Source organism: Amblyomma mixtum, chromosome 4 (genome assembly GCF_055824585.1).
Source record: "Amblyomma mixtum isolate Tamu chromosome 4, ASM5582458v1, whole genome shotgun sequence".
In the NCBI taxonomy this organism is placed as follows: domain Eukaryota; kingdom Metazoa; phylum Arthropoda; class Arachnida; order Ixodida; family Ixodidae; genus Amblyomma; species Amblyomma mixtum.
This window is the reverse complement of record NC_143015.1, coordinates 108,307,190-108,322,812: the sequence shown is the minus strand read 5'-3', so window position 1 is coordinate 108,322,812 and position 15,623 is coordinate 108,307,190. Positions and strand designations below refer to the sequence as shown.

At 48.7% G+C, this 15,623-nt stretch overlaps 1 protein-coding gene and 1 long non-coding RNA gene across 11 annotated transcripts in view; both read left to right on the top strand.

The window, feature by feature from the left end:
- The window catches only part of LOC149347775 (uncharacterized), a 240,320-nt gene that overhangs the window by 88,618 nt on the left and 136,079 nt on the right, over positions 1-15,623 (top strand). The gene's annotated exons all lie outside the window — the stretch shown is intronic.
- LOC149347777 (uncharacterized) overlaps positions 7,624-15,623 on the top strand; it is a 101,151-nt gene continuing 93,151 nt past the window's right edge. For 4 of the 7 annotated variants that reach the window (XR_016292630.1, XR_016292624.1, XR_016292623.1 and 1 more), the window contains exons 1-2: positions 7,624-7,855; positions 15,273-15,458. This is a non-coding gene — a long non-coding RNA (uncharacterized LOC149347777). The remainder of the gene's footprint in view (positions 7,856-15,272; positions 15,459-15,623) is intronic. The other 3 variants (XR_016292627.1, XR_016292626.1, XR_016292625.1) reach the window with 3 other exon arrangements.

Sequence of the window (15,623 nt, the reverse complement as noted above, 5' to 3'; positions counted from 1 at the left end):
CGGCTGCTGACCCGAAAGACGCGGGTTCGATCCCCACCGTGGCGGTTGAATTTCGATAGAGGCGAAATTTTAGAGGCCCGTGTACTGTGCGATGTCTGTGCACAATAAAGAACTCCAGGTGGTCGAAATTTCCGGAGCCCTTCACTACGGCGTCTCTTGTAGCCTGAGTCCCTTTGGGACTTTAAAGCCCCATAAACCAAACCAACGAAATGCTTGGGAAATGATGCTATGGCACTCTTGTCGCAGATAAAACAACCTATAAAAATACAAATCAAACCTACACAAATCAAACAACCTACACATTCGACCACCTGGGATTCTTTGAGCACTGACATCGCACAGTACACGGGCCTCTAGAATTTCGCCTTCATCAAAATTCGACCGCCGTGGTCGGTATCGAACCAGCGTCTTTCGGATCAGCAGCCCCGTGCCATAACCACTGAGCCGCCGCAGCAGCCTCTTGTACAGTTAGTTGTACAGTTGTATAAATTTCCGGAGCCCACCACGATAGCGTCCCTCATAGCCTTTTTGGGATGCTAAACCCTCGTAAAAACAAAAAAAAGCCCATACAAATCAACAACCTAAAATTTGTGTACCGCGTGCATTTCACAGTTGCTGTTAACTAGCTGGCATTAAATATCGAATCATCACCACCAACTTTAAACCAGTAATCGGACATACTTATAAAGGTTGCAGTATTCAGGTGGGCCCTCGCTGAAGGAAGCAAAAGTAGAATAGGGCATGAGGGGGACGCCAGGCTGCACCACGGTGGTTCAGACAGCTCCTGAGCAGTGCACCTGCGCACAGGATAGGCGCAGGCCCATCTAGCAGGGCTTGATTGGTCACAGGTGCGCCCACTTGGGCAGACACACAGCTGTGTCCCATTTATAGGAGTGACAACAGTCAATTCCATATGGGGACTGCGCTTGTGCGGGCAAGGGTGGTTGAGCGGTACTGTTTCATATGTACGGTACACATTTGTGTGTAGAAGCGTCCTGCACACCATCGGATGCCCTATTGGTGTCGATCCTTGAGCTGAGTGGCTGAAGTCACTGGCACTACGTGAGCACCACCTTTCAGAGTCCCACCCATTAACAGCAACACCCTACTTGTGTAATTACTGTACAGTGAGCTTCGCAGAAATGATTTGAAATCATTACTAATAATGAACGACTTTTCGAAAGATTTCCATACATGACGTCCCTCAGCCTGTACACTAATTAACTTTGATTTTCCGGGGGTTTAACTGCGAAATCAAACAACCTATACATCTGTGTACCGCATGCATTTCACAGCTGTTAATTAGCTGTCCTTGCAATGGAACAGCTCATAAATTTTGTAACGCCAAGGACCAAATGTATATACAGTTTGGGGATCTTAGCTCAGTTGTCAAATCAAAACTATTTGCATGACTTTGCCACTTCATTTGCATTCGTGTAATATGTTCTGTTTGTGAGGTTAAATACTATTAAACTAAGTCGTTGACGTCCATATAAGTTCTTCAGGGCTTGTGTTTCAATGCAGAAGAGCGACCTTAGGCCTCGATTTCTATCATTTACCTCACTTTCAGTTCGCGCTCCAGAATTAGCGTGGAATTAACCTGGATAATAGTAACAACCAGCCTGTCGTAGTAAGCGTGCACTCTGTTTGCACTGTTTATGCAGTGTAATCGGGCTGTATACACATGTAGGTCGAGTGCAGTACGAGAAAGTTTAAGCATTCATTTATTCATTACTACAGAAATATTCATGACAAGCAGACCTTTTCTGTTAAACTAGTTTTTCATCTTTGCCTATAATATCTAAACATTTACCAAATTTACCGAAGAGGTTAAAAGAAATTCACAATGCTTGTGTTAAAATTTCTTGCTTCTCATTAACACCGCTATGAATCTAGCAAGGCTATGAAAGGTGGGAATGATGGTTCTCCTATTCCGTATAGATATATTTATCTTCGTGGACGACGTAAATGCCCAGCCATGTGGCTCAAAAGCAGACCATGTGGCCTGGAAACTTCTGACCAAGCATGTACATAAGGTTGAGTATAGGTGCTTCTACGGGAAATTTGTGAGAATGCGTATCTTTTGCTGTAGCAATGTTCTTTTTAGTGTTTCGCATTCTAATAATCCTCATTTCACCCTCGACGGTGACGCCGTGTCCAGGAAAGACTTCAGCAGCCGAGAAGCACGTGCAACAGCGACAGCCGGTGTACAGTGTGCAGAAGAGTGCGAGCAAGTTACCTCCGCCAGCAGTCCTGCCATCTCGAAGAACCCCACAAACCCGATGAAGACGCACGAGTGCCTCATATTCTCATTTAAAAGCCGCCTTTCGCAATGTACAATCGCAGGGGTGTCTACAGCAATGCAGTGTTGAGCATACTGCCGATAGAGCATGTCATAATAAAGGGCGTGCTAAATGGTGTGTCATACTGAATCTATGTTTTGACATTACGACGGCCGGGAACCCGTCATCCAAAAGGAGCCATGGTAGCCTATTTTTACTGAGAACACTAACTAGATGTGCTGAAGGCTGATGATAGCCTGAAATTGCCCATTTTCCTGCACAACGGCAGTCTTCACTAATGCCACTTCGAATAAAAATGGAGGATACTTTGATACCGGGCCTGCAGCACACACAGTGCCAGCACCAGATAATTTTTCTCTAGTATTCTTAGCACCAAACTACCTTCATGAAAGCCATCGTTCGTCCCATTCTGCGCGCTTTTGCCATGCTAGATAGATAGGGCACAAACAAGCCTGCGGTACAGTCAACGAGGCAGCGGTTTGGAATGTGCTGTTGAACAGCGCTGAAATTCCTTACCACCTAGCTTTGCTCCTGCGCATGCTGTGGAGTCTCATTGTTTGAGTCTAGAGAGACTAAAATTGAGTTTGGGAAGGGCACAGTCTCATTTTCGCTGGCAGTGGAAGAGTGGATGTGGGCACGTTGGATATGGGGGAGTGAAAGCTTGAAAGCATCCAGTCTTTAGTGTTCACCACGGAAGATTTAGTGTACCGCAGCGGCACTTGGACCCCCAGGGACACCTAGGGTGCATAAACATGAACGTACGCTGACATTTCACAGCGCACTGGCGCCTTTTGAGTTTCATTTCCAACTAAATACAGTGGCTGCGGCAGAGATCAAAACCAGTGACCTTTGGATCAGCAGCAGATGTTAAAACTTTTAACCACAGTAGGCGGGTCCACCCAGTTGTGTAGACACCATACTGCACAGTGCCACTATGAGTTCTGCCATAACTATCCAATCAGCAGTCACCACAAACTACCCATACCAAACAGTGTTTTAGGCAACCCTGACACTTCAACTGTGCTCCTCTTGGCCAGTGTGACTCACTGGCTGAGGTGAACCCACCGCGGTGGCTGTGTTTGCGAGTTCGACTGGTGAGCAGGACGACGCAGGTTCAGCCCCTACAACAGCGGCCGTGTTTCGATTGAGGCGCAATACAAAGACGCCGAATGCTGTACTCTGTCAGTGGTCGTTCACCGGTGGGCCACATGCATTCCATTTATCGACCCGGAATTAATCCGCAACCATCCCTTTCTGGTCAATTCACTCGCTCAGTTCCATTGCCACACGGATTAGTTCAGGCGCCCACCCTGAACGCGTATCTCTTTGTGAATCGCTTGCTTTTGTTTTCATTAGGTAGGAATTTCATTATTTCGCTGGCTACTTCAGCACGCCAGCGTTGAAATAGCTTCTTCACCGATAATTCGGCTGGAAAAAACTTCGACCGCATTTCGATGGGGGCGAAATGGACGCCCGTGTGCTCTGCGCTTTTAGCGCTTAGGAGCCGCGGGTAGTATGATTCGAAACCCTACAATGCCAGTGCAGTGCAGTACCTCAAAGAGCGTGCCTTGCGTTGCTTCGGGATGTTAATCCCGACACTGAATTTTTTTAGAGCGCACCTCTTGGGCGCCCGTTTCTGCGTTTCGAGGCGTTGCTGTTGTCCGGCACCGTGGCCGCTGTCCCTTGTAACCGGCAGTGGACACCTTAGTCGCGCTTTAAGCTGCGAAACCAATAGAGCGGGATCTTGGAAAGCATAGGGAAGGATTGGTAAATTGCTTTTTGATGAAAGGAAATGGCGCACTATCTCAAACATCTCGGTGGACAGCTAAACCAGGCAGAAGGCGCATAACTGCCCTCTTGGAATAGTGGACACCTCAATCCTGCTTTGAGCTACGTGGTGTTAGTGACAGATGTGCGCTTCATGCGTTGGCGTTGACAACGTTCCAGAAACGCGGCGCTGAAGCCATAGGCCTTCGGCATTCGTTTTTTAAACTCCATTCATTTTAAGGAAAGGGACTGCATATAACTGGCTACCTGGGACAGTGGACGCCTGAATAGCGCTTACGTGGGGTGATGAGAGAAAGATATGGGCTGCATGCGTTAGCGCTGATAGTGGTGAGCGAACTCTCGCGGTCAACCAGGGCCACCTGCCATGGTGGCAGGGTGGGTGGGGACTTAAATGTAGATAAAACAGGAATCCCTTAGTACTCATGTGGCAGAAAATCCCATTCCACTCGATCGTAACTCCTCCCACCGCTGTGAAATCCTCGCTAAATACTTGCATAGACCTGTTGTTTGAGAACCAAGCATTGGTGCTACAAGTAGAGCATTTATTTATCTATTTCTCCTACCACGAAGCTTCCCTCATGACCATCAAGAACTGTTAGTGGAGTGTTTCCTGAGGAATGAATATGTGTGAAAAATAACAAGTTATCTGTAATTGTACACATGTCTTGCTCGAATTGCCTCAATATATCAAAACACTGAAACAACTGATTTGCTGCGCACAAATTTCTTATGAGGAAGTAACGTAATCATCGGCAGATTGTTAAAGCAAAAGCTTTACTGCGCCATGTTATGCGTTTCACCGAATCCTTGACCTTGAGCCGCTTCAAAACGGCGCCGAAACCGATAACGGGAGAATCGAAAGGAAAGGAAATGAGCATAACTGGCCCACTGGGAGAGTGGTCACTTTAGTCGCTCCTTTGAGCTACGTGGTGGTAGTGAGATGCGCGCTGCATGCGTTGGTATTGACAACGTTAGGGCAGAAAGGCGGCACTGAAGCAATAGGCCATCGAGTCCATTTTGTTATTGGCGTTGGCGTTTACAACGTTCTAGACTCGGATGACTTTTGAGCAAAGGAATGGCTCATAACTGGCTCCCAGGGTCAATGGACGCCTCAATAGCGCTTTGAGGTACGTGGCGGTGCTGAGAGATAGATATGGGCTCCATGCGTTAGCGCGGACGACGTCGTGGCAGAGAGGCGGCACTGCTGCAATTGCCCGCAGAGTTCATTGGGTGGGTAAACTCGCTATCTATTAACTGCCACCTGTCAGTATGGCTTAGTGGGCGCCCTGTCTATCCAGTGCCCGGAACGCATGTAACTTTACTGACGCCAAAGCGCGTCTAGTTGCCCGATGGGTCATAACTTTCATGGTCTAGCCATATTCAGCAATAGTTAAACCGCAGTTGATTTTCCCCTTGTTACTCACTGTAGTACGTCGTACTACAGTGATGCCGCCGCGGTGGCTCAGCGGTTATGGTGCTCGGCTGCTGACCCAAAAGACGCGGGTTCGATCCCGGCCGCGGCGGCTAGAATTTCTTTGGAGGAGAAATTCTAGAGGCCCGTGTACTGTGCGATGTCAGTGCACGTTAAAGAACCCCAGGTGGTCGAAACTTCCGGAGCCCTCCACTACGGCGTCTCTCATAGCCTTAGTCGCTTTGGGACGTTAAAACCCCATAAACCATAAACCGTACTACAGTGTACTAGACTATAGTCGTACGTACTACGTACCACGTGTCCATGGGTTCGTGCCTATAGAGGCGAAACGCATATGAAGCCAATTTGTGGGTGATACCAGTGCGCGTCAAACAACATCGGGCGGTCGATATTATTCCGCAACCCTTTGCTCCTGCGAACCTTTGACTCCCTTTTTTAGCCCTCCCGTATCCCCACGCCGCGCTTTTGAGGTATCGTTTCGGGCAGGATTTTAAATCCCAAAAAGCGAATCAGGCTATGAGGGACGCCGTAGTGAGGGGCTCTGGAAATTTCTACCGTTTGGGGTTATTAAGCGTGGAATGACATCGCGCAGTACACGGTCCTCTAGAATTTCATCTCCATCGAAATTCGACCCCCGCTGCTGGGACCCAATCCGTGTCTTTCGAGACAGAAGCCCAGCGCCATAACCAATGAGGCACTCTGGCGGCTGAGCGCGCTCGATTACTGAGCCGGAGTTGCAGGCTTCGCGGCGGCTGCGTTTCGATGAAGGCGGAATGCAAGAGGCCATCATGTGCGGTGCGCTGTCAATGCACCTTAAAGATCCGAAGGTGGTCGAAATTATTCCGGACACCCGCCCACTACGGCCACGACTTACAGGCCCAACAAGCCTTAGTCGGGCGCGCCCAGGCGGCGGCTACCGCCACTGCGGTCGCATACTAGGGATCTCCGCCTAGTGTTAGTAAGGATCGGTTCCTTAGGGCTGATCCAAACATACCTCCTGTCCGTTCTTAAAAAATTCAGGGGAACTTTGGCTGTCGAAAGTGCGTATAGGCGAAAGCGTTTTCCGCACAACTTTGCCTATCTGACACTGGTGACGTTACCCCTGCATGACGTCACACATAATTGATGACGAAGTAATGACAAAGTACAAATTAGTTACCAATTATTGATTAATGACTATATACTAATTACCTGCTAATTAATGACGCTTAAGCTTCACCTTTAGGAGTGGAACGCAACAGCGTGTTGTAACGCTGCCAGGCAGTCCAAGGAACGCCACCAGCCGTTCAGCGCGATGCCTTGCCCTTTGAACGCAACGCTTATTGAGGAAAGGAAATGACACAGTAATTCTCTGTCATCTCGGTGGACACCCGAACCGCACCGTACAGGAAGGGAGGAAAGCCACCACCCGTTCGGCGCGATGCCTTGCCCTTTGAACGCAACGCTTTTTGAGGAAAGAAAATTCTCTCTGATCTCGGTTGACACCAGAACTGCACCGTACAGGAAGGGAGGAAGTGGGAGTGAAAGAAGAAAGAGAAAGAGGGGCCGTAATGAAACTGAAAATTGTATTTGAGGAAAGGAAGTTACGCAGTAACTGCCCCGCATGTCTTGGTGGACACCCGTGAAAATTCAGAGGGCACTTTGGCTCTCTAAAGTGCTGCAAGAGGAAAGCGTTTCCTGGCGCACTGTTTGTTTTTATTAACTTTTTATTTTTCGTATTTTGTTTCTTTTGCTCCTTTTTTATTGTTTTTGTTTTTATTTTCATATCTCATGTATTTTTTTTTAATTTCTGCTTATGTCTTATTTTTAATTTTATTTTTCCTTTTCTTTACTTTTTGCCTTTTATTTAATGTTTTCACCACCACCCCTTTTCTTCCTAACTTTCTCACTCACTCGTTTATACCTTTCCTTAAGGCGCGGCTGTGATCTCCACCGAGAAGCGGCAGTTACTGCACCGTTTCTTTTCCTCAAAAAAACAAAGCCGAAAAATAGCAAAGGTCTCGTGACTAATGCCGAAGATATCGACGCCTGAGTGGCCTGGGGACCACGAGACCAGTCAGTGGAGAGAAGGGAGAGCGCGTGCGTGAGTGTGAGTGGCTCTGGTGACGCGGTCTTGCGCCTAGCAGGACGTGTCTCCGGGATCAGTGCAACAGGTGCAGAGTGCCGGTGTCCATGCCCCAGACAGGCCCTCATGATAAGGCTCACTAGGGGACTCCTTGAAGTTATCCTCGGCGCTCTGGAGGCCTTCTGCCATTTTCCTGGAACAATCGCGACGGACAGCTGGTTTCCACAGCGGCAACCTCTCCGGGCGATGGACACGTCATAGCATGAGGTGAGGCCTGTGGTCAACTTATACAATGCGAAGCGATGGCGTCTCCGTGGACACCGAGGGTAGTCAGGTAATTTTTATCCAGCCAATGTTTCTGACTGAATGTCTAACAGGAATTTCGGCCGCCGCGGTGGCTCAGTGGTTATGGTGCTCGGCTGCTGACCCAAAAGACGCGGGTTCGATCCCGGCCGCGGCGGCTAGAATTTCTTTGGAGGGAGAAATTCTAGAGGCCCGTGTACTGTGCGATGTCAGTGCGCGTTAAAGAACCCCAGGTGGTCGAAATTTCCGGAGCCCTTCACTACGGCGTCTCTCATATCCTTAGTCGCTTTGGGACGTTAAACCCCATAAACCAAACCAAACCATGTAACAGGAATTTGCGGCCGGTAATAAGACTTTCAGGCATCTTTGCAGTAGTCGTAGCGTTCGTCTTCGCTCGACTGTCAGCGTTCTGTGCTCTGCCATCGAAAATTTTAAGCGTTCCATGCCCGCTTTGTTACTCTATCTGCACTCGAGGCTTTGCCAATGAATGAGAGGTACATACTGCCAGCCATTGCGTACGTGAGCCGGGTCCGAATTTCTGGGTGATATGTCACTATAGATGCGAGCCTAACTGCCGGCTTCTTCCAAGCTCTGGTGTGCTTAGAAATGTGTGCGTTCAGAATGTGGCGTCCTGGAAGATTAACCCGGGACACACACAGTTTACCTCGCAAAGGGCTTTTGAACCACACTGGTGACTCACTGGCTGAGGTAAAGCCACCGCGGTGGCTTTGTGTTAGCGTGTCCGTCCGCTGAGCAGGACCCGTATTACGGAACTTTGTCAAAAACCTGTCAAAAGTTATTGACAGTGACGTCAAAATGACGAAACGATGTGACGTCGACGCTTGACGCAAAATTGACGCAACGAGGAATCAGCCAATTACAGCAGAGCGGCGCCCCGAAGCATTTGCCTGCACGACGAGGGACCGTCTGCTAAATTTTTGCTAAAAGAGTAAAGAAATGCACAGTGATAAAAATAATTATTATTTTATTTTGCCAAAAAATGATGTTTAAAGCTAAAAAATATAAAGAAAAACAAGAAGCGAAAGAAGTTAGGCTATTAAACTTCCTGGTGGGTAACTTTTGCTGCCGCGGGGGTGCGCAGACGGCGGTAAAACGTCAACAAGCCGCTTTGCACGTGAACAGCTGTTCCACGCCTTGATACTGTTTTCTTACGTGGCGACGAAAATCAAGGTACTGTGCGGTTGTTCTAAGTGCGGAAAAATTGACGAAGCCAACTTGTTAAGGTCTGTGTTGTTCGGCTCTTACGATCGATGAAAAAAGTGTCAAAGCGTGAAGCGTTGTATGTGATGTGTGGTCGTCTGTTTCTTTTTCCTCGACCGGTAAACAGAAGACGGCCACGAAGTGCGATTTGCAGGTGAAAATAAAGTTATTTGCCAGCATAAGCATGTTTTATTTGTATGTAGCTGTGGCACAGAGGTGTCGTCGGCTGCCGAAGCTTGCATGAAAGCCGCCGGTCGCAAATAACCGCCGTGCACACAGCACCCGCCGCTGCACCGACAGCGCATTCGCACGCAAACCTCCAAATTCATCGGCGAGTTCGTCGCATAGCCACACCGCAGTCTGCCTCTCCAGTCGAAAAAGGCGTCGGAACAGCTCGTCCGGCAAGTCAAACGCGTCTTCGTGCGCCCTCCTTCGCCGTTGCTCGCGTCGCCGCAGCCGCCTCAGCCACATACGACGCCGCTGCCGCCGCCGCCATTTTCTGTCAAAAACGAACGGTCCAATTTTGAGCGCCTCAAAGCCGTCAAAAAAAATCGTCAAAATGCGCCTGCATAATTAGGCGTGCAACGTCACCACTTCTGTCATGTCCGTCACGTAAACGACAGCCACCCATGACGCAAGAAAGCAACATGGCCGCCGGCCACGGCCGACCAATAGGAGCGCGGCTACGGCGGGGCTTTTTGACGAGTTTTTGACGCGTTTTTGACAAGTTTTTGATTTGACAGTTCCGTAATACCGCCCCAGGACGACGCAGGTTCAGTTCCTGCCACGGCGGCCGCGTTTCGATTCGGGCGGAATGCTGGAAGACGCCGTATGCTGTGGGATGTCAGTGCTCGTTAAAGGAATCCGCAGTAGGGGCACTTTGATTGCATTTATTAACTCGAAATTAATCCAGGGGCGCGTATTTCTTCATTAGCTCCTCCGTTCATTCGCCTCGCGGATTAGTTCAGGGGTCCACCCTGAACGCATGAGAACGGCTTGCGGTTCTTTCTATTCTGCAGACACACCTGCGTTCCTGTGTGCTTTTTTTTCGCGGCCGTTTGTATGGCACCGAGGAGGCAACTGTTTTTTTTTTTTCGGCAACCGCATTTTGATGGAGGCTAAATGGACGCCCGTGTGTCCCGGTAGTAATTAATAGTACTTCATAGTGCATGTGTCACTACGCGACATTAAACCGTACATATATTTTTTTTATCTGATTAGCACGGCAGTCTGTTTATTCATGGAGCAGCCTAGAAATATATGCACATTTTTACCACAAATGGGGACCGTGTATAGGGAACCTGTGCTGTCCAGCCTGGGCTGCGGATAATCAGTGGCCAAGCAACCGACACACACGCGCGTGGCGATGTAAACTTGACGACATTCTGAGCTGTGAGAGACGAGCGCCTCACTGATAGCTTCTTCGTTTGTGTGCTTCGTCACTGAGTGCGGACGCTAGCACTAATCTGCGTATGGCGTCGTAAAAGCGCTGCAAAGTGTTTTTGTTTTTCATCTCAAGGCAGTAGGGTTACCACGCATGATATGAGCATCAAAAATTTGGCCATGGTTTAGCTCTGGTTAAACGTGTAGTGAGCTACAGCTAGCCGTGTGGAAGTCGCAGAGTCGAATTGCAAAATCACTCTTTCGCCTTGCGTTTCGCTGGGCGTTTTTTATTCAAATTAGTCCCTGGAAGTGGACACACAGTCACTGCGCAATTTCTTCTTCCTCCTATTTATAATGCCACATACCCATATGGGGGGATTCATGAAAAACGACAGAAGAATATTTAAAGTTAAATAACAAAGAACATTTTGGTGAAAAATAAAGTTCCTGAAATTAGTCCCTGCAAGTGGACTGACAGTTACTGCGTAATTTCTTCTTCATCTTCTTCTTCCTCCTCATTATAATGGCACATACCCATAAGGGGGATTGACCAAGGTATGGTGGTATAAATAACGAAATTTCCATAGGATTACAAAATATCGGAGCCTAACGTGAATTTTAAAAAAATGTATTGTTAAAAAACGACAGAAGAATATTTAAAGTTAAAGAACAAAGAACATTTAGGTGAATGAAAACTTCCTCAAATTCTTTTTCTTCATAACGGCCCCTCTTTCTGTTTCTTCTTTCTCTGCCACTTCCTCACTTCCTGTTCAATCGGATGGCTGGAGTCCACCGAGGTATGCGGACAAGTTACTGCGTAATTTCCTTTCCTCAAATATAATTTTTTTATTTTATTCGCTACGGCCCTTTTAGAGCGCAGCTCTTTGGCGTCCGTTCCTGGGTTTCGCGTCGTCGTCGTCGTCGGCGTCGGCGTCGGCCTCGTAACCAGCTCCGCCCCCAATGTCACGCTTTTCAATTGGTCGAAATGCTCGTGACGTCACAGTGCGCGAATTTCAAATGGGGCCAATTGTACTTTGGCTAGTAGCCATGCAACCAATCAAAGGGATCGTATAGTGATGCTGCAACTAAGTTGGACTGAGTTTAGTTAACTGCTTAATTAATCAATTAGCCTAATTAATATAGAGGAGAATGAAGAGGTCAGAAGAAAAGAAAAGACGCGCGCCGCAGCGACAACAGCGTCCGCGGAAGGAGACGCTGCTGAAAAAAAAAACATAAGTACGAAGCCGCGTTCCCTCCACCACCACGCACTTCCCCACTCAGTAAGACGTTGCTCGTTTCATATACGTTGTGTCGAACATCCTAGACAGTTCCAACAATTGACAGGTTAATGACACAACACAATGGATAGAAATACAAAAATATAAATATGAAATAGCCTAATTAACCTTTCTAGTTAGACCGCATAAATCAATAAAACCGAGAACGAAATTGGTCGAGTTGGGGAATCGAACCAGGGTCTCCGGAGTGCGATACGAGCACGCTAGCCACTCCGTAATGCCAGCTGAATGGTTTGGAATGAACAAAGGCGCGTCTAGCTAATACGGCGTCTTCGTTCACTCCCATCTCCCCCTTTCCCTTACGGCGAGGTGCAGGTGTCCACCCAGATATGCGAGAGAGATACATTTCCTTTCCTCAAAAAATAAATTTACCGTCCAGCAAGGCGTACAGCCGAATTGCCGATGGCGTTCTGTGGACTCCCTGGCAGCGTTGCAAGACGCTGTCGCGTTCCACTCTTACAGGCGAAGCTTAACATGTTAACCACACATCAGTAACACACGCAGACAGCCAATGGACGCGTCATTCGCTGGCAGCACTTGATTCATCATTCACAACCACATTCTTAACGTACGCTCCCTTGCCGCACATGCCAAGGACGTACACCACGATCACATTCTTCGCCATTCCTCTGTAGTTTGCTTTGCTGAAACCTGGATGGATCCCGAAGAGCCTCTCGAAATCATAGATTTCCTATACTGCTGTGGTGCTCGCAGAGACCACAACAGAGCGGCGGGAGTCGCTATCTACTTGCGCACAGGTCTCTCTGCAATACCAGTCGAAATGTTTGGCACGTCACATGAAGTTGGCGAACTGTGCGCCGCAAAGTTGCCCAACGGCTTGCTGGTAGTAGCTGCCTACTTCGCCCCTACCGCACTCACGAAAGACGTCGTACACTTCCTGCAACTCGCATTAACCGTCCATCGATCCACACCGATGTTAGTAGTGGGGGACTTTAATGTTGACATAAAGACAAACAGCAATTTCCTAACACTTATGCGGGAGAACATCCCGTTCCTCTCGCTCGTAACGCGTCCCACGGCTGTGACAACCTCGCGAGGCACTTGTATAGATCTCGTCTTTGAGAATCAAGCATTGGTGTACCAAGTCGAACATATATCAGTCTATTTCTCCGACCACAAAGCCTCCTTCATGACTGTCAAGAACTGTTAGTGGAGTCTTTGTTAAAGGAATACGTGTGAAAAATAAAAAAAAATTCTGTTATAGCGCATACATGTGTTGCTCGATTTCTTTGCCTCAATCTATCGAAAAGGTGAAACAGCTTATTTGCTGCGCTCAAATTTCGCATTAGGAAGTAACGTAATCGTCGGTAATTTTTTTTCTCTTTCTTCTTTCAATCTCACTTCCTTCCTGTACGGTGCAGTTCGGGTGTCCACCGCGGCGGTTGCTAGGCAACGGCTCTTGCGGCGGCTCCGGCGCACAGCTGCAGCCACGGGTATCCGGCCGAGGTGCGACCACGCTCGACGAGGCGAAGTGGCTGGCGTAGTGAAGCGATCGCTTCAGAATATCAGGGCATCTTCACAGCTTGTCCGCAGTGGATTGAAAGATGCGAGTGCGATGCGGCAGGTTCCACAATAAGCCCGCTGTGCTGTGTGTCCATGAGACAATCATATGGGGCCAGTATTTGGAAATGTCGTCTGCGTACTGAACACTAGCATACTCTGAGTGCTTTGGGCCGCCATCTCGGGTCGCGTTTTGATGCACAGAGGCACCCACTACCACGGGTCAATTAATTACAGCTCTTTTTCTGCTTTCGAGCGCTTTAATATAAATTTAATCACAACTAAAGTGAGACATTTTGTAAGGTTGACTTTTCGCTACATTACGGTGTAGTGGTAAGAGGAGTTTGAGCCAAGATTATGAAACCGGAAAGAGGGGGTCAGAAGACGCCAGGCAGCTAGCTGTCGGTCCCTCCACTTTTCAGCGTCCAGCCAACCGAAGAGGGCCTCTGAACTTCATTGGCGTTTCTAGAATTACAGGCCTAATTGTGGATGTCGCTGCCTAGCGCTCGTATTCGAATCCACGGCGAAGAATCCGTGACAGACCTTCAGTAATGCGTTCGTGCCGGAGACAGAGGCGCGTCGCAAACGTTCTATATATGGCGGGCCGGTATATATAGTGCAACAACAGCGCAAACTAAAACAGAGTACACAGAACAAGAGGGGAGACACTAGCAGCGCTGACTCGCAACTAAGGTTTATTAGAAAAGCGGAACAGAATATATACAGTAACCACCTAAGACTGCTCACGCCAAAGCCTCGGGGAAACATATTACGCGCATGGCGTGAAAGAGAATCTAAACCGGAGCGGCGCGCGTGTGCACCTGGTCATTCAAGTATCTGAATTCCATATCTGTAAAGGCCATTGAAGGTTCGCTGACGCACCATTTGCCGATTTTTCTAATAAAGTAGGCTTCCATCAGCTCCCGGGTCACCTTGTCTTGGTGGCGAAACAACACATTAGTTCTCGGCAAAAGGGGGGTTGCAATTGCAAACCCACATTGTGCGAGTAGGTTGTCTCGCGGGTCACTGCCGAGCAAGTTGCGGTATACAACCGCTATACAACCGTTGCAGAACATTGCGTGGCAGCATAGAAAGCTTTGTAGAAAAGCCGCAGTATCTTCAGGACTCGTGCGGCACATTCCAGGAAGGATTATACCCACTTAGCCGTGATGCTCTTCATCGGCCTTAGCGCTGCTGTCAACAGCCTCCTCGCCTCTATGTGCGGCTGCATGCAACCACTGTTGCCGAACAGATGGGGCGCTTAGTTCTTCTATTCCCAAACCCCTTGCACCTTTCTACCTCTTGCTGGCAGGAGCACTGCTACCGCCGTGCTGAATGACCACAGCAGGCACGAAGCGCGGCCGCCGATTACCAACATTCGGGCCTCTAACCTATTAGTGTAAGCACGTATCGCCGCCTCTCCTTCAGGAGACCCCAGCGACCGACACTGTGAATTCTAAAATTTAGAAGGCACGTAAGACTTTCTTTGAATGTGAAAGCGTAGTTTTTAGCTGTTCATTTTTTATTTGTTTTCTTTTCAAATAACCATTAGCATGCAGTCGTAAGGCGACACATGCAAAACGTTTTTGTTCGCCAAAAAGCAGCGCGGATTTCTTGCCTGCGAGTTGCGGGCTCGCCTCACAGTCTTAAAGTCCCGAGTTCATTGCCCCGCTCCCACGGAAGATCGCTTTTCTTTGATACCGCGGTGTCGACATCTGGGATTCTTCGGACCACTGCTGTTGGTCAAAGCCGACGCCGGGTTTCGTTGCCGATGAGGCGTATAGTAATGGTTTCGCATTAATAAAGTGGCCAAAATTTAAACAACGGCAGTGTCCAATTCAAACGCTTCAGCATTGCTCCAAGTGCACGAACGCACTGACTTGACATTGCCAGTGAAGGGATACGCCTGCGTCAGTCTTCATGTCCATTGCTGACCGCAATTTCTTGTTATCGTGCAGGCAGCTGATCCCGTCTCTCGTCAGGCTCGTGCGATCCCAGCGTCGCTGGAGGATGCGGAGCAATCTGGAGGCTGAAGAACCGCCGTGAGCATCTGCAATGCTTTCGCCGCGTGGGTGTCAGCTGGGCGGACGCACCAGCCGGCGTCCTCGTCCCACCAGCGGAGACAAGGTGCGGGTGAGGAACATGTATGTACCACGTGAGGAAGGAGACCGCGACCTGCTTTACGCTTAAGTGGATACACTAGCGCTGCACTGTGTGGGTGTGCTGCAGAAAAATATTGGGGAACCCTTAAGCTCCGCCTTTAGGAGTGGAGCGCTACAGCGCGTTGCAGCGCTGCCAGGTAGTCTACG